The sequence below is a fragment of the Lycium barbarum genome, chromosome 4 (assembly GCF_019175385.1).
Source record: "Lycium barbarum isolate Lr01 chromosome 4, ASM1917538v2, whole genome shotgun sequence".
Lineage (NCBI taxonomy): Eukaryota > Viridiplantae > Streptophyta > Magnoliopsida > Solanales > Solanaceae > Lycium > Lycium barbarum.
Window position 1 is genome coordinate 24196951 of NC_083340.1, and position 26776 is coordinate 24223726.

At 37.2% G+C, this 26776-nt stretch overlaps 1 pseudogene; it reads left to right on the top strand.

Moving 5' to 3' along the window:
• The first annotated feature begins 1177 nt into the window (after positions 1–1177).
• On the top strand, positions 1178–15645 carry LOC132637299 (uncharacterized protein At1g32220, chloroplastic-like; annotated as a pseudogene).
• The last annotated feature ends 11131 nt before the right edge of the window (positions 15646–26776 follow it).

Consider the following 26776-nt stretch of genomic DNA (forward strand, 5'->3'; position numbering starts at 1 on the left):
CCAATACGAGACCACTTTTTTACAGTGAAAGATAGTTTTAGTGGTAGGACACACTCCTATCCAATAAATAAGATTAGCTGTTCAAACAAAGTTGGTTCGTTTTGCATTTGTTCACTGCACCGTTTGATCGTAGATTTTGGTTTAAAATTTTGAAATAATATTTAAAGATTATTTCATGTAAGTGTTTCTTTGTCAAACTAGCCCACTGTTTTAATTTGAAAAATATGTTTGAGGAGTTGTCCAAATTTCTATTCTCAAAATTTCAATTTTCATTCTCAAAATTTCAATTTTATTTTCATGTTCAAATATAATTTCAACTTTTGAACACATTTTTCAAGAAATTTTTCAATTTTGGCCTGTCGGCCAAAGTTAATTACTAGCGCTAGTCAAAATAATACAAAATTTATACGGTAATTATGTATATTATATGTATATTCATGTATATTGTATGTATATACAACACATATACATTTATTGGCTTTATATTTTAGTGCGGTCCAAATATGTAATTATCCCTTATTTTTACAACTTCAAATATTAATTTTTCAAATTACAACCAAATTATGTCCATGCTATATAAATTCACATTTTCACGTTACAAACTTTTGACATATCATTTGTCACACTATAGATCCAAAAAACGTTCCACGCAGATAAACTGGCATAAATTTGCCAGATCAGGCACATATGAAGCGACATATTTCACTTACGTGTCATAGCTGTAACACGCCACGCAACATCAGTCTCTGACGAACCTTTTTATTACAACAAAGAAAACCAAATTCTTGTCTCAAACTATACCACTGCTAATCCATAATGTCACGTTTGATCCAAGCTATTGGCTTTATATTTTAGTGCGGTCCAAATATGTAATTATCCCTTATTTTTACAACTTCAAATATTAATTTTTCAAATTACAACCAAATTATGTCCATGCTATATAAATTCACATTTTCACGTTACAAACTTTTGACATATCATTTGCCACACTATAGATCCAAAAAACGTTCCACGCAGATAAACTGGCATAAATTTGCCAGATCAGACACATATGAAGCGACATATTTCACTTACATGTCATAGCTGTAACACGCCACGCAACATCAGTCTCTGACGAACCTTTTTATTACAACAAAGAAAACCAAATTCTTGTCTCAAACTATACCACTGCTAATCCATAATGTCACGTTTGATCCAAGCTCGACTTTCCCTCTCCAGATTCTCGTAAGCTCTTTATACACCTAACTAATCTCCCATTTCTTTTCTACTCTTCTTCTAAATTTACTATGAAAATTATACACATATTCCTGCTTACTCGGGACATTATATCGCTGTTTTTTATATGTTATTTTTTTTGCACTTCTTGATTTGTTTTTTTATTTGTGTCGCCAGAGTTAGAATTCTGAAGACATGGTCCAGCCATTGGAAATGATAAGCTCGTAATGTTTGATAACAAAGAATATTTGGCATTGTAATAGCATACTATTATGTTTTTTGTAGTAGGCAAATGAACTTAAGAGGCCAATATTTATTAGGTTCATATAAAGTAGAGCAGACCTTTTTGAAACAAGAGAAGATCAAGAGAACCCTGAAAAGGAAAACTAAAACATAACAAAAACCTGACTTTTGTCTTAATGAATAATGATTTTATGATTTTGGGCTAGTATCCGATTGTGCTACTGGCATTTTAGCCGTCACCACATCTTTAGCTAATGAGTCATGTACCTACTCATACTCAACCATGGATATATTAACCCGCACATGTGTGAGTGCACGTTTAGTACTTATGTAGTATCTTACGCCGTTTTTTTGTTACCTGCTGCTTTATGGGCTGTGTCTATCTTACTGTTTTGCTGCCGTTTGCTTTCTTTATAGCCTGTTTGGTAATGCATCCTCGTGCCGAGGGTCTATCGGAAACAACCTCTTTACCCAAAAAGGTAGGGGTAAGGTTTGCGTACATCTTTCCCTCCACAGACCCCACTTGTGGGATTACACTGGCTATGTTGTTGTTGTTGTACATGTGTGCGTGCACGTGCATTTACAAACTGGTGTGCCCCGTATGTAATATCTGCAGAAGTGGCATTCAAAACAATGTTGTCTTGAACTTCTTCACATCTGCTGGTTTGTATCGGCCTATCAATTGTACCACTGTAACTCTTATTCCTAAGGTTGCCGATCCTTCCAGAATTATTGAATTCAGGCTTATATCTTGTTGTACAAATCTTCATAAGATCATCTCTAAGGTGATGAATATACTTGTGAACAACAGCCACTCGGAGGGTCATTTGGCCCATTCATGACGACATTATTCCCAGCCATGAATTGGTTAAGGGATATGGTAGGAAAGGGCTCTCCCCTTTATGCTTGCTTAAGGTGGACATGAAGAAGGCGTTTGATTCTGTAGAATGGATTTATTTGGAGAAAATTCGGGGGCTATGCAGTTCCCTGATGTAGTTATAAAATAGATAATGAACTGTGTGACACAGTTTGTTATTCCGTCATTATCAATGGAAAGCCTTCTATCCTTTCCCAGCCAAAAAGGAGCTCCCTTCCGAAAAGGATTTGAGACAGGGAGATCCTTTATTGCCTTTTCTCTTTGTTTTGGCTTTGGCATGGAGTACCTCACAGATTGCTGAAGACATTGAAAAGGCAGCCTAAGTTCAAGTGTCATTCTAAGTGCTCCAAACTACAGATTGTGCAGCTTAGTTTTGTTGATGATCTATTGATGTTCGATAGAGGAGACATTGTATCTGTGCAGCTGTTGTCTGACTGCTTTCAGGAATTTTCCAAGACCTCTGGACTGGTAGAGAATGTTGTAAAAGCTCCATTTATTTTGGAGGGGTGAGACCATAGATACAACAGGAGATCCTGCAGTTTCTTGGTTTCTCCAAGGGTACTTTTCCTTTCAGGTATTTAGGAGTGCCACTTAGCTCCAAGAGAGTTTACATCATACAATGCCAACCTTTGATTGAAAAAATGCTGGGGAGGATAACAATTTGGACTAACAGAGTATTATTTTCTATTCAAATATTTCGGTCTGGGTACCAAGAAACTGAATTGTTGAATATAGAGAAGTTCTTAGTAAAGATGTTTACTTAAAATTATGAGGAATTTAAGAAGTTGGTCTGTATTATGCGAGACTACTTACTAAAGGTAGACTGGCCCATTGGGGCTGTGTGGATTCCTTGATATACCCACTACGTAATAGGAGAATGAAGATATAAGATCACTTTTTATCTGTGATTTTACTGTTAGTGTCTGGAGTTCAAACTACTCCAATGCCAAGCGATTAATAGACAGGCTGCGGCTGGCAGAGTGTACTGAATTGGGCAATAACACACATGAAGGGGAAGAACACTGTTGCTGAAGATTTTAGGATGTCTCTAGCTGATTATGTTATGTGTATACTACATTTGGCAAGAGAGAAATCAAAGGATCTTTCAGAAGAGGACGCGAGGACTGCTGATTTAATTGTCAGACAAATCATCCAAGAAGTTCATTTTAGAGGTGCATTGAAGTATAAGTAGCCAAAAGATTGGAGGAACTGAATTCCTACCCCTAGCTGTCTAAATTAGCAGATGCTTAGGCTAGGAAGACGATGAGATATATTGGTAGGATGTTGCAGACTTGGGGCGCATTAAAGTCTTTTTGGGCATCTATTGTCTTCAAAGTGATGAATAAATGCAAACAGACTTTGAGTACTCAAAAAGGCCAATGAAGAGATCATGTTCAATGCATGCAGCCTTTTTTCATTCAAAAAGTAACCGTGTTAAGAGAATCTCATTTTTGCATGATCTCCTTTTTAATACACAGTTCTAAAAGTAGTAAAACCAACCGCACAGCTTGTATGAACTTGGGAAGAACTGCAATATGTTTAGAATTGAGATAATATGTTCTAATTTAGGGGGTTCTCTCATCACCATTACTCTTAAACTTATATTTCTAGATATTTGCACTGGTTGCAACATTGTTGTTGTTTAGAAATCTGTACGTTGATGAATCCTCAAATACAAATAGCTGGACGCTATCAATACATTTGCAATAATTACATGCTGATTTTATTTTGTTAGTTGGCTTCTATTCTCAGTTTCTGCTTCATTCCTTGGTCCATTCATTTTTATTGTCAAATGGAGCTTTAGTTTCTCCTCTTTTTATTTGTGAATGCTAATACTACAGCTGAGTTAATTTGCTAATTTTATATCAGGAGCGTGGCACCATCCAAAAAATTTCGGTTTTTGTCAACTGAATCTAATAGAACAGATGAGCCCTTTAGAGTTGAGGAAGCAGAAACAGTAAATGTGCCTCCACCTCCAACAGAGAAGGTGCTTAACGGTCAAGTGTAAGCTGGACTGAACCACAGCTTCTTGCCTTCTGAAGTGACTTTTTTACATCTTTTTTTTTTCAGCTACTTGTGTTGGGTGGAAACGGCTTTGTTGGCTCACATGTCTGCAAAGAAGCTCTGGACCGTGGTCTTACTGTTGCTAGTGTTAGCAGGTATTTCGTTTTACTTCTGCAATCGTGTGGTTACATATGCAGTTGTACTTCTTATTTGGATATTATTTTATGTGAGGACTTAAGTACAGAAATTAGTATGTTTGCCACATTCAAGTCAGTGAAGGAAAGAAGACAAAGCAAAACTTTATTTCGACAGACTAGCAGCTAAACTGTCTTTGTCTTTTATGTTTTGAGCTTTCGGATATGTTTTTCTTATTGCACACCTCATATCTGAAATAAGTACTGAGACTTCATATGGCGAACAATCATAAGCTGATGATTTAGCTCTTGCACCTTGAATCCTACACCACCATTTTTGTGAATTAAAGCTTTGACTGTTGAATGGAAAGGCACACATCGCATGACATTCACAAGATCCGTGTTTGACTAGAGTATAGAAATTGCATTACTGGAAAAGAGAAATGAAATCTATTAGCAGGCTACCTCATTCTTCCAAATTTCTCCAGCTAACAACAAATACTCCTTGACTCCACGTGATTAAAGCACTCATTTACCCTTTAAGGCCTAGATGATGAGAGGAGCAAAATGAAAAGTTGCAATGAACCAATGAAGAAGGTAAAACATCTCAGAGAAACAAAAGGAATGAGGAAATTAGGTTCACCCTCAAGGCTGCTAATGGATGATAGGACGAAGGGGAAGAAAAGAAAGAAAGCGAACTTCACGCATCTGTATCTTGTTGAGGTATTTTTTTGAAATTCCTTGGTCTGATTTTCCTTGAGCTTTTCTCTCCCGCCCTTCCACTTCATGGATCAGAATGTGGCTTTAAGTTAGGAATACGGGCATGGGAGAGAGACGTAAACAAGGGGAAAGATTGAAGTTGGGAAGTAGAAGTAGTCTCCGGTCCCATTGGTGCACACAAAAAGTTATTTGCAGTATAGACGATTTGGCGGAGTTTTTAGAGAATAATGTCCTTTGTAGATTCTTCACTTTTTGGTATACCACTTGTATATGGCCAGTTTGGCCATGTTTATGAATGAAATACATTTACTTGATCAAAAAAATTATGTTAAGTGACAGGCACCTTTTCGTTGGGAAACACCATGACCAAGAATGGAATAGTCACACGTAGGGGTGTCAAATTTGGCCCAAAAGGTGATGGCCCGCTCAATCCGCTCAAAATTTTATGGGTTGGGCTCAAGATAATTTTATATTGGGCTGATTTTAGCCCAACCCAACATAACCCATTTTAAAGTGATCTTCATCTTAGCCCAATACTAGCTCAATTTTAGCCCATTTTTAAGATTTACTTAAATTTGAGTTTATTGCTTGAGATTTACTTTTTTTTTTTTTTTTTTTTTGTGTATACACGTTTCTTGTATCATGTATCTTACAAGTTTGTGGTATGTTTAATATGAAGGGAAATATTTTCAGGAAAATATGTTTAATATGATAGGAAATATTTTTCACGAAAAATGTTTTTCTCGAAAATATTTACCACGGAAAATGTTTTCCTCAAAAATATTTTTCACGAAAAATCCGTGAAAATAATTTTCAAGAAAAATATTTTTCGCGAAAAATATTTTTCTAGAAAATAGACCCTTCAAAAAAACTGAGTCAAGTTGGGCGGGTCATGACCCAGCCCATTTTTAGCCCAATTCAGCCCAACCCATTTCAGCCCAAGTAACTTTTGGGTCAATGTTAGCCCAACCCATTTATTACCTCAGCCCATTTTGATTGGGCCAATTTCAGCCCAACCCGCCCATTTGACACCCCTAGTCACACAGCTTTACATAGCTTCATTCACGGCCCCAATTTTTTTAGCATATTAAATTTTATAAGAAACTATGTTTCCGACAACGATGTTACGTCCCGTATTTTTATACATTGGGACAACTCGGATTAATTATGATAATTTAAGGCCAAGATTTTTCCGGGATTTGAAGTCGGGACTTTTGACCATTTGATTTTAATTTGAGATATAAGTCATGTATGAAATTGATGGCATTGAACACTTAGGGAAAATTGGGACTACAATTCATAAAATTGGAATTAAAATGTTGTGCAAAAAAAAAAAAAAAAAAAACTCCTTGGTGGCCATGTAAATGGTAATTGGTCCCACACATTGTGTGGCCAATTTTAATTGGTCCACCCCATGTGTGGGCCATGGACACTTGTGACAATATTCATATAAGCACAAAAGATGACCAAGTAGTCATCTTTTCTACCATTCCCTCATTTAAAAAAAAAAAAGAGCAAGAAGTTGAAGAACAACTTCAACCACACGGCCAAGACAAAAAAAAATCAAATCCAATTCAAGCCATCCCAAAATTATTTCTTTGGTGTAAACCCACTATTTTGAGGTCCCTAAGTAGTGTGGAAGTGTTGTTGGGGCGATCAAATCACCCGTTTGGTAGATCACAAACCCTAACTGTTTGTGGGATTGAAGAAGAAAGGTAAGAATTTCTCTTGTTTTATGAGTTGTGAATGTTATATGCTTGTTGTAGTATGTTAATATGGGTGAAATTTGTGAGATATGGTGGGTTTGAAGTTAGCCGTGTAAATGGGTATTTTGATTGGGTGTTGAATAAATTCCTTGCAGCAAGTTAAATTGTTGTAGTGTGTAGGATGGCTAAGAATCATCAATATATGTATATGTGTAGTGATAGATGAATATGGGTCATGCTATATGCCAAAGAACACTAATGTCGCTTAGCGTTTTAATGGTTGTTGTGATGACTTTTATGTTGGAAATGAGAGTTTAATGTCCCAAAATGATATGGTGAATTGTTGCGGACTGATTTGAGGCTTATTGTGCGTTTGACGTAATTTGTATATTTATGAGAATTATATCGTTACATTGTGGATTGTTGACACAAATCATGAATAGAAGTTGAGAAGTGTGGCATAGGGGGCTGCTCTCGGTTTGGGGCTGTTTTCGGCCACATTGGATTAAATTATTGGATTGTTGGAAAAATTATGTAAACTGTTTAGAAAGTTCATGAATGTTGTTGGTAAGAATTCGGGTTGACAACTGAATGTATGAGCTATATTGTGGCTTGAATGTGAGCCGTTGAATTGAATATTTGGAAAGTTGTCGAATGATGAAAAAGAGAGCTATTAATGTTATTTTGCCTTCCGAATTTATTATTGATGTTGCTAGGTTGGTTATTGTGGTTGTTGTTGTTGATTTTGAGCGAGATAAATTCTCGGGATGGCCTATTTACAGGGGAAATGTTGTCGAATTTTCTGTAGAATTTAATGATTAGTTTGGAATGGATCGTTTAAGTGCCCTTAGCTAATGTTTGGTATTTGTTGGCGTATTTGTAGACCTTGGGGATCCCGAGGCGTAGATTGGAATTTACTTAGATTGGCTAGTTTGGAAGTGCGTTCGAGGTATGTAAAGTAACCTCCTTTCTTTTGGCATGTCTTAGTTTTACATAGGCTAGATTAAAGCCTTAAGAAAATTCCTATGATTCGAAATCCGAGCATGATATGATCCATATGTATTCTTGGGCACTCTTATGCATGATTTGATAAAAGTATGAACCTTCACGTCTTTGGAATAATCGCTTTCTGAACTTTGTATAGACAGGTTTCACTTTAAGGATTTTTCGTAATTCTTGAATGCCATTTCTTGCACATAAATGCTTGGATTACCTCAATACTTTTGTAGGAGCCTATATGGCATGTGATATGTATGTTTTCTATAGGCGGGCCCGACTCGGGTAAATAACCATCCGTGGGCCCCGCGACTTTCCTTTATGAAATTCGGAAACTTTTGAAAGAATTTGTTAAGACTATTATTTCGATTTCCAAATATGATCATTTTACTTATGTTTGAGTTATGATAATGATTTTATGCATATGACTACTCACGACTCTATTCGTGCATTCTGTTATTCGTTTCGCCGAGTCCCGGGCCGGTTCTGTTATCGTGCGCATTTTGTTATACTCCGGAGTTATGCTGTGTTATGGTTCTCCGAGCTACTCGCTAATGAGGGTCGGGTTCCACTTATGTTTGGTGATGTGTTGTATACGGCGTTATGTTGTGATGTGATATGTGACGGGGATACGGAGATTTGAAAATTTTCTGGTGTTATGCTGTGTTATGGCGCCATTGACAGGCGGGCGACCATATTCTTCTGTACCCTATGCATGACTTACATATTTGGAACTAAATATCTTGATATGACTGGATTTGCATTTATGTTTGATACTTCCATTTCGATTATGTCTCAGCTTTGCTTTCTGTACATTCTGCTTTGCATACTCAGTACCAATTTCGTACTGACCCCCTTTCTTCGGGGGCTGCGTTTCATGCCCGCAGGTACAGACGCACAGTTCGGTGATCCCCCAGTGTAGGATACCCCTTTTGCTGTTGGAGTGCTCTTCTCCTTTCCGAGCACATCTTTTGGTATACACTTTTGTTCACTATGTTTGTATATATTCGTTCATGGGTACGGCGGGGCCCTGTCTCGCCATATGATTCATTTGGTCTGTTTAGAGGTCTGTAGACTTATTTGTGTGTGTGCCTACTTCTGCACAGTTGTGTTCAGATGATCTCTACTCGTTATGGCAGCCTTGTCGGCTCGCACATGTATATGTTGTTCTGTTGGCCCTGTGTGGCCTTTGTGGTATTTGTTGTGTACAGGGTTATTTTGGATAGTCCGAAAAACAAAGGAAACTCTGCCGAAATTTTTTCTGAAAATCTTATAAATTTGAAACACCGCCTTGTCGGCTTCTGTTATATACCTGGATGTGTTTGATATAATCTGAGGCAACGTTTGATATTTGTGTCGGTATAAGCCATCTGTTTGCCACTCGGATTTGTGATTGTGTTCGGGTGCCCAATTCGGGCACTAGTCACGGCCCACGGGGTTGGGTCGTGACAAACGACTTAGAGGGTCATGTACTTTTATGTTCATTTCGGTACCCCTAGGATAGTTCATCAGGTCTCCCTGGATGTTACTGGTCATACCTATAAGTTTTGACACTCATTCATGAGACCAACTTAAATTTAAGCTACGTTGTGTAACATAGCCTACTATTAAATTGATTAAAAAATTTATTGCGCTCATTCTTGTGTCCTCTATGCATTCTCTTCCCTGACAGTCTTTATTTCTCCATCAAAACCAAAAGAAATACAGAAGAACTTTAACTTGTAATGTAAAAGCGGATTGCCTGAAATCACTTAAGGTTTCATCTGTAGTTTCTTCCAATGTTTCACTGGTATTTACAGGTTACTCTTCTGTTTCCTTTTTACTTTCCCTGATTATTAGAGCTACAACGTTTAGGTTATTGCATAAACCTTCACAATGGAAAGTTTATTCTGACACCAAAGAGTGAATTGTGTGCTCGTCGTGTCCTCCTAAGATTTCTTCCCTCTTCTTGTTAGGTTGCAGTTGGTTATGTATCGATTTCATACTTTCTGCTCTTAAGTTTATTTTCTTCCCCTTGTAGAACTGGAAGGTCATCAATACAAGAATCCTGGGCTAACAGTGTGACCTGGCATCAAGGTTTGCTATCTTCATGTCTGCTTTGGTTTGTTCGCTGGAGGATCTATGTTATTTCTAGTTATGGATATGATGACGCTAGAGGATGTTAATCATTTTTGTTTCGTTTCTATATCCTATGGACAGGAAACCTACTTTCAACTGATTCGTGGAGTGACGCACTCAAGGGAGTAACTTCCGTTGTATGTACTTCCTTTGGCCTTACACTTTTATCCAGATCTACCTCTGTAAACATTTCGATAGCTAATGCAAAATGATGTACAATTTTGCTTCCTCTCTTTTGAAGGTTTTATATTTCTTTTGTTTTGAAGTCAGTATTATTTTATTGGCTTTCGGGCCAGGAGAGAGGGACTTTGGAAAGGCTTTTTATATCTCCAGGAACATTTACTTCACTTTTCTTCATTGAAAATCTCTCTGAATAAGTTCCTCAGTGTCAGTTTTTAGTTTCCGCAAGATACTGTCTTTGGGTGTGTGTTTGGTATGAAGGAAAATATTTTAGGCAAATCTTTTCCAACTTACTTTTGGTGTTTGGGTGCCGGAAAATATCTCTGCGGAAAACATTCCCTTTTAAGGTCCTACAACATTCTTCTTTACTTCTCTATAAAGTTTCCATTACCATATCCAATTCAATGAAGTTTATTTCTGTGAGCTACCACTATGTTTTCTTAGATACTCTATTACTTCATATGAGTCTAGTTTAACATTCGCGTTTTTCATTTTGTGCAAGTTATAAGTTCTGAAGCAATTATTTTTGCAGATCTCTTGTGGGTGGCTTTGGCTCTAACTCATACATGTATAAAATAAATGGGACAGCCAACATAAATGCAATCAGAGCTGCTGCACAAGAAGGAATTAGCTAGTTTCTATTCTCTACTGTTCATACTCCTTCCATTTCAATTCATGTGACAAAGCTTGAATAGGTACGGAGTTTAAGAAAGAAAGGAATATTTTTAAACTTGGGGTCATAGACATGTCCCAACATTTGTGTGGTTTTAAGACTTTTAAAACTTGTGAAAGAACTAGTCCCTGACATATGTGTGGCTATAAAAGCTTCTCGTTAAGGATAAAATGGGAGGCTTATGATACATCATTTTTAAATATAGAAAGCTGCCGTTCTTTTTGGAATGGATTCAAAAGAAAATGTTTCCACATAAACTGGAAGAAAGAAGTACTAGTATTAAGCACCTTTAGTCTTGAAACTTAGGCAGAAGGTGAATCTAAATATTATTTATGTGGGATTGGGTCATTGACACTATATCTGTATGATTCATTTCTGTGTGCAGGTGTTAAATGATTTGTTTACATCTCTGCTGCAGACTTTGGTGTTGCAAATTACCTGTTACAAGGTTATTACGAGGGAAAGGTATTTGCCCAAAACTTTCAAGTGACTCAGAGGGTGTTTGAATTAAGCTTAAAAGCACTTTTAGGCTTATTTTGGTGGTCGGTAAGCCTCAAAAGTGCTTTTAAGCCAACTGTTTTTAAGACAAAACATGTCAAAACTTGCCAAAAGTCGGGTTTGACAAAGTAATCTAACTTATTATCCCTTACATATTTTAGTTTCTGAAGTACTCTTCCTCACTAAGAGGCCTAATCCCATTTACTTTAATTTTTTTCTCCTTACGTTTCTTGGACTACAATGTGGCAATCTCTTATTTGTTTTTGTAACTTTAAGCTCAACATCATCATGTGACTAATTTCTTATGAAACCATCTTCGTCCGCTTTTTATATATCCTCAATTTCATGCCTGAAAGTGTGACTCATCTAAACCACTAGATAAAAGCTTAAAATAGCATAGCTACAGTATGGTCTCATTGTCATTTACTTTTGTAGCATCTGATCATGTTGAAATGCTTCAGCTCTGAGGTACTTTAGTGATTACTGCAAATTAAAACCTTAAAAGCACCAACATGTAAGGAACTAGGAAATTTTAACATTGCTCTGGCGCTTTGACGCTTTTGTCCAGGTAAGCCAAAGTCTACTTGCAGGTGAACAAATTTTATAAGTTAATCTCCCAACGAGATGTGATATTTTCAACTGTCCGCTATAATAGAAGTCTTTTGAACCTTCTTTTCCTCTCATGGATGCTCATGGGGAATTGTTGGTTCCTTTTCAAAATCTCAAAATGGTAGTCTTTTCAGAATAAAATTTTGTCATTACTGCTTTGCCAGATTTGAACTATAAATTTACGGGTATTTGTTATGTTGAACCATTGTAATTTTTATATGAATTTTTTGCACTATCCAAGTATTTTTTTTTTTTTTACTTGTTATCACTGGGTAGCTCTATCCACCAAACCTTGAACAGATAGAAAGATATCACCTAGTGTTTTTACTGAACTTGAGACCTCACGGTTTTCAACTCTCTTCATTGACCACTAGGCCAGGCCTTTGGGTGCTTAGTCAAAATTATATTATTATATGTTACTTAGATAGATGATTTATATTTATTAAAAATAATTTAGATAGATGATTTATATTTATTAAAAATAATTTTATCTAATCAATTTGTAACTTACATGGATTGAGAGACAAATTAATCTATATTTGAATTAATATAAATTATGAAATGTTGCAATAATCAGCTCATATTTAGCCTTAAAAAGCTCTAACGGCATCTCGTTTGTTTTAACAGAAAAAGCTTTTATCAGCACTTTTTTACAGTCATATCAACGGCTTATTTTCAGTTTCAGTACTTATCCAAACACGTACTGCTTTTTCATAAATTAGCTCTAGCACTTAAAAGTGCTTTTCAGCACGCAATGCTTAGAAACTACTCTTCAGCACGCAATGCTTAGAAACTACTTAAACTCAGCTAACAAACAGGCTTCCATTAAAATTGCGTGGACATCAACTTGTGCTTTAGGCAATAAGAGAAGCTATAAAATATGGGTTTCTTGTCATATACTCAAAGATACTCTATAATGGGGAGAATTCCCTAGTGTTACCTCTGCGGGGATTGGAACCTATGTTCCTAAGGTTGTCGCTCCAGGCTCTTCAACTGCTAAGCCACCACTTTGGGGCACATAAATTCAGATCACAACTCAGAAGTGAATAGTTTGGTTCTTTATTTGTTCATTTCTGATAATCATGTCTGTATTGTGCCATGCAGAGGGCAGCTGAAACTGAACTGCTGACCAGGTATCCGTATGGAGGTAAGCTGTTCTCATTTCAGCCATTCTCCTAACCATTTTATGGTGTGCCCACAGCCAACTACATCTGCTTAACTTGATTTGTTAGGTTGGAGTACTCAGAAGATATTCTGGTGTGCCCACTATACACAAAACCTGTCTGCTTGACTTCCTTCAACCTTTCATTTTTGGTATTTATTTAGTCGCATAAGCTATTTAATACAGAGCTGTTCCTTTTTCATTTTTGGTATTTATTTAGTACCATATGAGCCCTTCCATTAGAGGCAAATCACTCAACATGCGTCCTTATACTCTTGAAAGGGTCAAGAGGAAGTATTGGTAGGAGCAGAGGCGGATTTAGAGGGTGGCAAGGGTATTCACCCGAACACCCTCGGCAAAAAATTACATTGTATATATAGGGTAGATTTGAATACTTGAACAAATGCAAAAGGTTAGTTCAAGCGGTCCAAGGTGTTCAAAATTGTCTCTAGTGTCCTAGGTTCGATTCCCAGGGACAACATTATTTCTTACATTTAGCTTTTGTTGGTTTTTCCGAATTCCCAGAGTGAAAATCCTGGATCCGCCATTTAGAGGCGGATCTAGGATTTAAACTCTTCGGGTTCAACCTTTTAAATTTTTTAGCATTGAACCATTATATTTCTAAAGTTATGGGTTCATATTTACTATTTATTGTAAATTTAGTAAATTTTTACATATAACCGCATCGAAAGTTTGGGGTTCAATTGAACCCCAAATTATAATGCTCCATCCGCCCCTATCGCCATTGGGTAGGAGCATGTTAGCTTGCTTTTATTTACTATCGATGGTAAACAGGACTGATTGTGAGCTATGGGTTGGTTCGGTAGCCAGAAGAGGCTTTAGATTATTTTATATTACGTTTCTCAGCATATTGAAGTCTGCATTGAATTAAAGAAAACGAAAATCTCATCTGTCTTGTCTCAAAGGCATGGAAAAGAATCTTGTTATCCCTCAGGATAAGGTTCAAAACAACTATTGTCTTCCTTCCAGTATAGGTGGGCTAGGGTGCATGTTTTTCCCATTTCTCTGTTTTCTTCTTCCTCATCTCTCTGAGATAGCAACTTCCATCTGTCCACCAATTCCTTCCAGTATAGGTGGGCTAGGGTGCATGTTTTTCCCATTTATCTGTTTTCTTCTTCCTCATCTCTCTGGTCTCTTTCCTTAGTTGGCGCCATCTTCTTCCCCTTAAATGGCATCTCCCTCTTCCCCTTTGTGCTGGCATTTATTTTGGGGATGATCATATATGGAAAAGGATATTGGTGTACCCATGCAAGTGTTTGATAAGCATAACATTACTTGCGTTACTTCTCTCATTACAATCCATTATATCGGACAAATATCCGAATGGATAATTATAGATTCTGAAGAGACACTTATCCTATTATGGCCGGGATAGTTTAATGGAATATCACCGTTGATGCTTTCACCTTTATTATAGTCATACCAATAGTTGTGTCTTTCCACTAGCGTTACATTTTTATGTTAGCTAGCAATTTAAGAATTTTCAAAGAGTGACAGGGGACCAACTCTTGTGATCCTTGGAAGTACGTTTGTGTTTGTAATTGCAAATGCTTATGACGACTAAAGATTGGAACTTGTAATTCATTTGTTTTCACAGTTCAAGAGCTCACTTTATAACGACTTCTGTTTCTTGCAGGAGTAATTCTGAGGCCTGGGTTTATTTATGGTACGCATCGAGTTGGGAGCATGAAGCTACCTCTAGGTGTAATTGGTTCTCCTCTAGAGATGGTACGTGTCATCTGATTCCTGGCATCCGAACTCCTTTCTATGCATATACTGCTGCAATTAATGAGGAGATGACTTGTACTGCTTGCTTCGACTTTTTCACCCTTGGGTCGAAGCTTCTGTTTTGTCTATTGGGTATCAGTCGTGTCCCCTCATCAAAACCCTCATCAAACTGCTATACAACGAATAGGATGTGTATTGCATTTTGGTTTTAAGCCCACGAATCCTGCTCCTCTATTCCTTTAAGATATATGCAATGGTTTTATGCAAATCTTATTTGTGTTCTAAGTTTCTTGTCCGTTATTAGTCATAATGTTACTTTCCACAGATCCTGCAACATGCCAAGCCGCTGAGTCAAATACCCCTTGTTGGGGCGTTGTTTATCCCTCCTGTTAATGTTACTGCAGTATCAAAAGTTTCTGTGAGAGCGGCAACAGACCCTGTATTCCCTCCTGGTGTCATTGACGTTCATGGGATCTTACGCTACAGCCAGCAAAGATCTGTATAGATGAATGATCAAAAGGAAAGTATGATACAACTAGATTGAATTCTTTTTTTCCCCGTTTGTGTTTCAATATTGCATTTTGCAATTATTACTCGTTTGATCACATTGTAATTTATTAAGTGTGAAGTTCAAGAAAAAAAGAAAATAGAAAGAGGATACATAAAAATGAGACTTGCAGAGATGGCAAACTGGGAGAGAGGTGCTGCAATAATTTCAACCCTCATTGCCTTGTATAACAACTTTTGTGCTTTTCCTCTGATCCGCCTTTACTGCGTAGATTTTGAGATTTGACCTGATTCGCCTAGCTCAGAATTTCTCTTTGTTCCTTAACATCTCACTTAGTTATTTAGTAAAAATAGGTAAGTTTAACATGTTACTTTTGCAAGTTGATGCTGTAACATTATCCAAGCAGTTTAAGCTTTTGTCGTGTTTTTATTTTTAATTTTTGTGTAGTGTAGACTTGAGTATATTATAGAATCAAAGAATAATGCAACTCATAGCCTATGAAGAAAATCTTCCAATAACTAAACTCTTGATTAAGCTGCAAATATCAATAGCAGTGAACATTAAACGGGTAGGAGCCAGACTAGATTTAATTCATAAGTGAAGCGTATAATATATTAACTTTTGGATGGTTCAGAAAACAAGTTCCGCTTTGACTGTAGTTACGTAGAATGTTGACTGACAACCTTATTGATCCCTCTTAGTAAAATAATTTGCTGCACACCTATATCTGATTGTCTTTGCTTTTAATAGGTGATGTCGTTAAATTCATTTTCTGGCTACGGTGATAGCTTAAATTGAAAAATACTAAATTCAAATAATTGTTAAGACTGATAAATTTTCTAAATCCAATTATCTATGGAATTTCTGTTTTTGTTTCCAAACTATATTGAAAATCTAGGATGTTTTCTCGAGACAAGAATATATGTTTCAACGGAAAAAGTTCAAATATACTATCGAACTATTAGAAAATGCTCATTCATGCCACATTTGTTAATAGTTGGGCTCAAAAATGTCACCGTTATCATTTTGTGTTATATATGTCATTATTCACTAATAGAACTCTACTACTATCAAATTTTGTTACGTGTCATTATCTAAACCTTTATGAGTGGTATATATGAGTCTTCTTTAAGTTCAGTGACATATTTGAGTTTTTTCTATATAAATCTCTATCTTTTCTAATTTTATGTAATAAACTTATAAGGACAAGTTTGTCCCTTTTACTGATAAATTAACATTATTATTTTACATGGAAAAATTATACTTTCTTATTTGATTGAAATATGAATCTAATCTTATTCTACATCATTCACAGTTTTTATGGCTCTTTTAAAAGAAAGTGCACTAATAAGGTGTAAATGAGTATGAAAAATTACATATGAGTTAAATTTGGGGTGTTAATAATGGTTGAAGAAGGTTCATGTTACATTTATCTGTACTTTTCATACCAATCTACACTTCATTAGTGTACTCTCTTTTAAATTAGTCTCTTTTTCTCTTAAACAAATTTTATGTGCTTTTTAAATTTAAAGAGCCATAAAGCACGTGAAAATTATGAATGATGTAGAATAAGATTAGATTTATAATCCAATTAAATAAGAGAATATAGATTTTCCATGTAAAATAATAATGTTATTAGTGTAAGGGGCAAACTTGTCCTTACAAGCTTATTACGTGAAATAAAAAGATGGAGATTTAGATAAGAAATGGGAAAATGCTCAAATATGCCACTGAACTTAAGGAAGGCTCATATATGCTACTCGTAAAATGAAGGGTTTAGATAATGCCACGTGGAAAAATCTGATAGTAGTAGAGTTATGTCAGTGAATAATGTCATATATGACCCAAAATGGTAGGCGGTGGCATTTTTTAGCCCAACTATTAACGAGTGGCATTAATGAACCTTTTCTAATAGTTTGATGACATATTTGAACTTTTTCCCTAGATTCAATATGAAGACCTCTGCAGATCCAACGTTCCAAAAAGATTAACAAGTCTTTAGATTGGGTATATAGTTCTAATTTTGTAAATAAAAACTCCAGCTTCTTATGAAATTACAAGATTCAAATAGTGAGTAATGCAGTTCTGTCTTGCTGGTCACAATCGGATAGCACAAATGGAATGAAGGTTCGAGTTTCTTGGTATGATAGAGCTTTAATCTTTAAACTTATTTGAAATAGGTGATTATAGCCCAGAATTGATGAAGCTTTGACATTTCTTCTCTACCGTTGATGTAGGCTATGTGTTCACTAAACGAAATATGAAGGGACCTGGTTGTCTACCAGTTCCCTTGTGCAGTGCAGTGCCAGTGAGTAATTTAGACAAGATTTTACCATGGAAAACTCCTTGCTCAAGGGATTAAAAATCACAACCTACCACGTAGGATTTCAACTCCACTACACTAAGCAACTTTAGATTACACCCTCTTGTAATCTAGGAATTAAACCCTTAATTCCTCACCCTTACAATAGCCCTGTTATAAGCTACACGCTATGACTAACTCTAGTCACACACTCAACAACGTTTGACTAACCCTAGCCAAACCAACTAATACACCTTAACTAACTCTAGCCAAGAGTACCACTCAACAGCTTACAAACAAGTGTACAACTACTGATAATTCAGAATACCTACAGCAGGTTCTTTGGAGAAGAGTACGTTTACAAGATAGAGAACATAAACAAATCTCAAAACAAACTAAGGGACATTTGCATCTTCAGTTGTTGGGATTAGGTCCTTCAGTCCGTGGTAAGCTTTGTTTTGAACACTTGGAGAATCTCGTGACGGCTGCACTTTTAAGTGATTCTAGGTTTTCCAAGTGATAGCCAATATGTTGAAGCAAGTTGTATATATATGAGGGAACATATGGGTATCGCAGAGACCACTCCTCACGTTTGACTTAAAGCCAAACTGCAATAGCTTTGCTGTACTTGTGTGCAGCTTTACAGTTGTTGTTGTGCACTATACGGTGTACAGAGAGAACATATAATAGACAAGGTCCCTCTCCATTTTTCAGCCGTTTGACAAATCATCAAAACATAGGATGTAACGCAACTTATCAATTTCCCCCTTTTTGATGATGACAAACGCTGAGTTGATGTTCCCCGGCCCCGGACACTCATTTTAAAGTAAAATGCATGTTATTATGTTCCCCCCTGAGAACCAGTTCCCCTTGAAAGAAACACAGGCTATTTTCTTCTTTCTTCCCTCCATCTTTGAACATGCATCTAATTCCCCCCCCCCCCCCCCCCCCCCCCCCCTTTTGGCATCATCAAAAAGAGACAAAGTTAATCAAGCACAAAGAAGTTCAATAGCATTAACTCAGATCCACTGAAGCAACATGGCATAAACAGTTTATGAACGAGCAAGCGAGTAACAGTGCATAAGACAGAGGGACTCCCAAAATAGCAGAGATGGCAAACAGGGGATAGCAATCAGATCAATAGTGTATAAGAAGTTAACTATCATAGTGCCAAATCACATAGCGAAGAGAAAAGAAAAAAAGCATAAATGCTAACTTAAGGAGGAGGAAAAACCGGTGAGGAAGAGGGAGATGAAAATTGAGGGAGAAGAGCTGTAAAGAGCTTATCAAAACGTGCATTACTGGTGTGTTGATCTTGCAGCATCTGATCGAGAAGGACAATGACCCTTTGCTTAAGTCGTTCATTAGCGACCTGCAGACGCACGATTTCAGCATTGGCAGCCACCAAGGCACAAGAGGAGCTAGACTACTGTGTCGTTCCAGATAGCTCGGCTTTGAAAAGATTATTGTCAGCAGTAACCCTATGAATATCAAGATTTTTCAACCTTCCTCTTAGACCCCTTCCAATTCTTTGTGTGTTCTCTTCCAAGTTGAGGAGCACTTCTACCACTCTGCTGGTGTATGGAGAAACGAGTAAATACTCAAAATACCTCCCAACGTTTGACCAAAATCCCAACTACACACCTAACCTTTGCGGGGGTCCTATTACCCCCCTGGATAAAAAATTTCAGTATCAAAATGACCCTTTTTTGCTGATGTGGCAGAGAGCGTGACTGCACCGCCCAGTGGCGCATGATAGCCTTTAAAAAACAGCATCTGAGGTGTTTTTGAGCGCCAACTCAGCTGCCACATGGATTAATTTTGAACTCCCTTCATTTTTAGGCTACTTCATCTTCTTCTTCACCCTATTTAATACCCACCTCCATTTTTTTTTGTCAAAATAATATCCATTATAAATTCATAAAACATAAAAAATAATACCCCCCACGAAAATCTAATCTTGTTAAACAAAAAACGAAAATCTGAAGAAAAAAAATGAAAAAAAAATGAAAAATCTGGAAAAAAAAAAAACAAGGTTGAAAAATCTAATCTTGTTAAAGAAAATATGTTTGGAAGTTACTTTTTTGGAGTTGCTACTTGTTGCTTGGTTGGAGTTGTTTAAGCACTAATTCTTTGAGTTGATTTGGAGAGAAAATTAAACTCCATTGCTAGGAATTTGGAGAAAGCTATGAAGAACCCCAAATGGGTTTCTTTAAATTCTTGATTGTTTGATCAAATTAATGGATGAACTTTGTTCTATTTGGTGTTAGGAAGCTTCCTTTCACATTTGGGTTTGTTTGGATTAGATTTGAGGAAGTTGGTGTGATTTTTTTTTTCAACTCCTAAAGAAGATGATGATGATGATGATGATAATGTTGATGAAGATGAAAGAGAATTGGATATGGGTTTTCGGATCCTTACTAAAAATGGAGTATAGAAAATTGAGAGATTTTTTTTTTTTGAGTTGATTCGGTGTGATTTGTTTTTTTTTCAACTCCTAATGAAGAGGATGATGACGTGGCAGGTGGGTCAGGCGCGTGTAGACAAGCGCCTGTCCTAAATTGGGGGTTGTCATATTGGACTGCCACATCAGCAAAAAAGGGGTATTTTGATATTGAAAAAATTTGTCCAGGGGGGTAATAGGACCCCCGTAAAGGTTAGATGTGTAGTTGGGATTTTGGTCAAACGTTGGGGGGTATTTTGAGTATTTTCTCTCTCCGAATTCCCTTCGACTTCTACTTATTCTCTTTAGAGAGGAAAGAGGTCTGGTGACTCGTGACTTGATGATTTGTTGCCCGGACGATTTTGTTTTCTGTGACTTTCCCTTTTGGATCACACTTTTCATACCATCAGAAATCGCAACACCTTTATCCAGTACGATATCCTTGTCCTTAGGTAAATCATGCGTATACCCATGTTCTTTTGCATAGAGTGCAGAAGACCTAAATTCCTCTAGGGCCAAGAGAGCAGGTCCCTCTTTAGAGTCTTTTGTTAGCTTTGCAGACCCAGACGATAAATTACCAATAACACCCTCACCGTTTTTCATGGCTTGCAAGGTTTGTGCAAGAACAACCAATATCGCAGCGTCACTATGTGGGATATTAGATCCACCTTTTCCCCTTGTTGAAGTGCACCCGTCTAGCTCCATAGACGATTCTGCTATTCCCTTATTTCTTTCAGAAGAAGGTAAGTTTCCTTTGGGTACAGGAAGGATAAAACCATCTTTGTTCACCGGTTTATTCATTTCACTTCTCATTGACTTATCTTCTGGCGTATTGGCAATGGCTTTATTTGCAGTTTTTTGACCTTGTATTTCAGTCTGTTGGGTCAGGTCAAGCTGGTCAGCTTGATCAGAATTTGGCAGGAATGCTACAAATTTTCTAGGAGGTAAATCCTTGCGAGTTCCAGAGAGGCCAGAGATTTTGGATCTTGGGAAGGATGGTAGATTGTTGTTTGATGAGCTTGGGGATTTGGTTGCAGAGGCAAGGGATGCGAGTTTGAAAGGGGGGGAAGTAGAAACAGTTTTGGCTAAGGTGGACATACTAAAAAAGATAATACCAATACTTGATGATAAATTAGTTAAGGAGAAAGCAATGCTGAGGGCGAATCCAGTAGGATGGAGAAGGAGGAGTAAAGTAAGGTTGTGGATTTGAGTGAGAAGAGAGAGAAGGTAATTGAGTGAAATTTAGTGGATCGATTTAGAGATGACATGGCACTATAACAGTTGCAAAATTTATACATGCATTGAAAGGATTACTAACCTGAGTCACAAAGAGCAGGTCCCTTGACTGGTTTATGACAGATTTAAGCGAGACTCGGAGGTGTGCACTATCATATAAGCTTGCGTTGGTTTTGAGACTGTCATGCGTGTATACCTGTAACAATATAAGAGTGAGTTAGATGCCAACGAAAAACACGTTATTGCATTATAACTCTTCTCCTATCATAGCCAAAAATACGAAAAATCAGTTAGGCTTGATCAAGCCCAACTCAAGACGGTTTCTTTCAAAAGGCTCCCTGCTCAAGGCCTTTGTGAAGATATCAGCAACTTGGTTTTCTATCTTGCAAAACTTCATGCATATTAGACCTTTTTCAACATTATCTCTCAGGAAATGGTGTCTGACATCAATGTGCTTGGTTCGTTTGTGATGTACAGGATTTTTTGCCATATTGAGTGCACTTGTATTATCACACAACAAAGTTACACAATCGGTGAGAACACTGAAGTCTTTAAGTTAATGCTTGATCCACAACAATTGAGCGCATCAGCAACATATTCAGCTTCAGCAGTGGAGAGAGCCACTGAGTTTTGTTTCTTTGTTCCCCAAGATATCAAACATGATCCTAGAAAATGTGCCATGCCAGATGTGCTCTTCCTATCTACTAAATAACCAGCATAGTCAGCATCGGCATATCCAAATAATTCAAAGCTATCTCCTGATGGATAATAAAGGACTAGGTCTGGAGTTCCCTTGAGATATGTCAAGATTCTTTTTGCAGCCTTCAGATGATATTCTTTGGGACAAGATTGAAACTCGCACACAGCCCTACACTGAACATCATATCAGGCCTGCTAGCCGTTAAGTATAACAGAGATCTTATGATGCACCTATACATCGTCTCATTTATAGGAGCACTAGGTTCGTCTATGTCAAGTCGAGTGGTAGTAGCTATAGGAGTATCAATAGGCTTAGCATTTTCCATGTCAAATCTCTTGAGTAGTTCTTGATGTACTTCTGTTGATTGATCATAGTCCCCTTTGAGGTTTGTTTTACACGCAGACCGAGAAAGAATTTTAATTCTCCCATCATGCTCATCTCGAACTCACTCCCTATGAGCTTTGCAAATTCTTCACACAATGACTTATTTGTAGCACTAAAAATGATATCATCTACATAAACTTGTACAATTAACAAGTTTCTTCCTCTTTTATTCAGAAACAGGGTGTTGTCAATCTTTCCTCCGGTAAAGGCATTTTCAAGAAGAAATTTTGACAATCTTTTGTACCATGCTCGAGGAGCTTGATTTAGACCATATAATGCCTTGTCAAGCTTAAAGACAGGTTCTGGATGTTCATGATTTTCAAAGCTAGGGGGTTGCTTGACAAAGACTTCCTCATTGAGGTACCCATTAAAAAATGCACTTTTGACATCCATTTGGAACAACTTGAATTCCATATAAGATGCAAAGAATATGAGAATCCTAATTGCCTCCATTCTAGCCACAGGAGCAAACGTTTCATCGTAATTTATTCCTTCCTCTTGATTGTATCCTTGAACTACCAGCCTAACCTTGTTTCTAGTAGTGTTGCCCAGTTCATCAAGTTTGTTGCGAAAGACCCATCTGGTCACTATCATTGTTCTATCTAATGGTTTGGGGACCAGGTGCCACACTTTGTTTCTTTCAAATTGGTAAAGCTCTTCTTGCATAGCAGCTATCCAGTCAGCATCCTTCAAGGATTCTTTGATGTTTTTGGGCTCACTTTAGAATAGGAAAGCAGAGAATGTGAACATATTTCTCGCCTTAGAGCTAGTTCAAATACCTGAGTCTAAGGGAGTAATCACATTTTAAAGAGGGATGAGATCCCCTGTGCTTCCATTTAGAGGCTTGAACCATCTAAGTGTATGGACTAGTTTCCTCAGTGTTGGATGCATCATTTGCATTGATTGATACGTGTCTTCCACTTCCTTGATCAGCTTCAAAAGTGCCTGAGACCGCATCTATCGCCCTATGTTCTGCTTCAAGTATAGTAATCTGAGAATCAAGTTCCTCCACACTTTTTGAGGGACTATTAACATCTGCTTGATCAACTTGTTTGATTTGATTCATCAACTCTGCCTTTTCATTTGATATCTCAATTGCTTCATTTGGTGCCTTTGGAAAGGGTCTATCTTCATCCTTATCATTCGGAGCCTTGTCATTTCCTTGGGAGTTTGACTCATCAAAGATCACATGCACACTTTACTCTACACATTGAGTCCTTTTGTTGTAGACCTTGTATGCCTTGCAGTGGGATGAGTAACCTAGAGAGATCCCTTCATAACTTTTAGTGTCAAACTTTCCCAGTGCTTCTCTACCGTTGTTTAGGGCAAAACATTTGCAGCCAAAGGCTCATAAGTATGTTCAGCTTGGGTTTTCTTCCATTTAACAGCTTATAAGAAGTTTTTTTAAGCAGAGACCTGATCATACATTTGTTTATTATATGACAGGTTGTGTTATCAGCTTCAGCCCATAAACTTTTAGACACATCACTCGCTATTAACATCGTTCTGGCCATATCTTTAAGAGTTCTGTTTTTTTGTCCATAACTCCACTTTGTTGAGGTGTTTTGGGGGCAGAAAAGTTGTGACTAATACTATTTTCAGCACAGAACTCGTCAAATTTTGTATTTTCAAATTTTGTACAGTGATCAGATCTAATGCTCACAGTATGCACACCAAGTTTTACTTAGATCTGATTTACAAAGGCATAAAACACAGGGAATGTTTCATCATTGCTTTTAAAAAACAAAGTCCAGGTAAATTTGGAATAGTCATCCACAATCACAAAGATGTATTGCTTTCCTCCTCTGCTTGGAATTCTCATCGGTCCACATAGATCCATGTGAAGAAGTTCAAGTGGTCTTGAGGTGCTTACTTCCATTTTTGGTTTGAAGGAGGATCTTACTTGTTTCCCTTTTATGCAAGAATCACAAGTCTTGTGATCCTTAAATTTTGCTTTTGGTAGTCCACGAACCAGGTCCTTCACAGAAAGTTTGTTTAGTAACGAATAGCTTGCATGCCCTAGTCGCCAGAGCTCAGGATCATCCTCAATTGCACTTAGACAGGTGAGATCATTTTCACTATGAGGACCAAAATCTGCAACATATACATTCTTGAATCTCTTAGCCATCAACACCACTTCACCAGTTGTGAGATTTGTGACAGTGCACGAGCATGACAGGAACTTTACTTCATTCCTTTTGTCACAGATTTGGGACACACTTAGCAGGCTATATTTCAGACCATTTACATAGTACACATTCTCAATAGCATGAGAGAATGTCCTTCCAACTTTAGCCACTCTAAGATTTACCCCTTTTTGCCATTTCCAAAAGAAACACTTCCACCTTGAAAGACTTTGAGTGAAAGAAAATCATCCTTTTCGCCGGTCATATGCTTTGAGCAGCCACTATCCATGTACCATCTATGACCGCCTCCTTTCACCCCATTTTTATCTTGTTCATTGTTACCATCTGCATCTAACTTGGCCATGAGGGTGCAGCAATTGACTCATATTCACCGTGAGCTTTCTTGTGGCGAGGACTTTCTTTGCTGGGGCAACTTGATTTTCTACTATTTTCGAGTTTTTCAATCATCCTTCAAAGTCTACGAGTGAAGCATTCCATGTCGGGTTCATCATCGCTTGAAGCACACCATATGTAGTGTTTTGCACTAGCCCTGATGGTTTTTTATTTGATTGTCCTCCCTCTAAGTTTAGTGGAGCAACCATTTGAACGCCTCTTTCTAGGTGTTAACCTTTTAGAAAGAACCCGCTCTGATACCAATTGATGTAGGCTATGTGTTCACTAAACGAAATATGAAGGGACCTGGTTGTCTACCAGTTCCCTTATGCAATGCAGTAAGTAATTTAGACAAGATTTTATAGTGAAAAACTCTTTGCTCAAGGGATTAAAAACCACAACCTACCACGTTGGATTTCAACTCCACTACACCAAGCTACTTCATATTACACCCTCTTGTAATCTAGAAATTAAACCCTTAATCCCTAACCCTTATAAGAACCCTATTGTAAGCTACACGCTCTGACTAACTCTAGTCACGCACTCAACAACATTTGACTAACTCTGGCCAAACCAAACTAATACACCTTAACTAACTCTAGCCAAGGGTACCACTCGACAGCTTACAAACAAGTGTACAACTACTGAGAATTCAGAATACCTACAACAGCTTCTTTGGAGAAGAGTACGTTTACAAGATAGAGAACATAAAAAAAGCTCAAAACAAACTAAGGGACATTTGTATCTTCAGTTGTTGGAATCTGGTCCTTTGGTCTGTGGTCAGCTTTGTTTTGAACACTTGGAGAATCTCGTGACGGCTGCACTTTTAAGTGATTCTAGGTTTTCCAAGTGACATCCAATATGTTGGAGCAAGTTGTATATATATTAGGGAACATATGGGTATAATAGAGATCACTCCTCACGTTTGACTTAAAGCCAAACTGCAGCAAATCTGTTGTACTTGTGTGTAGCTTTACAACTATTGTTGTGCACTGTATGATATACAGAGAGAACATATAACAGACCAGGTCCCTCTCCATTTTTTAGTCATTTAACAAATCATCAAAACATAGGATGTAACACAACTTATCAATTTCACCCTTTTTGATGTTCATCAAAACATAGGATGTAACACAACTTCTCAAACTTCGAGTTTGCAAAATCAAAATCATTTTTGATCCGGTGTTGTTCTAAAAGTTTGGGGACATTTTCAGGAGCTTATGCCTCAAGTTTGGGACAATTTGGTGCTGATTTAGTGATGTTTTGGATCGACTTTTGATTGAATTTCGTGGTGAAAGAACATAACTATGTATGTCACGTGTATATCACTTGTATGCAGTATGTATATCACTTATATATTATATGCATGTCACATTGATGTCATGTATTTAATATTAATAATTCAGATGATAAACACATGATATAGAAAGATATACACATGACATGCAAATAAAAATTGGTGATATATAGATATACTAAGGACATGCCGCGTCATCTGGCACTAAGAATCCATCCAAAATCAACTCTAATCTTCACTAGATCGCCCCAAATAATATGTACCCAAGCATTGGAAACAACGCCCACTCGAAGATAACCCCAAACACTCATATGCAAAAACTCTTCAGAACTAAAAATGTTCGTTCATAGAGTTACGTGTTTCTTAATAGGACTCTCAAATTAGTATTAAGATACTCAATGATTGATTTACAATTTCAACTTTTAACATTAGTATCCAATTGGTTTGCAACAAATAAATATTTAGAATCACTCTTTTCCAAACACGAATACCTCCAAAGAGAA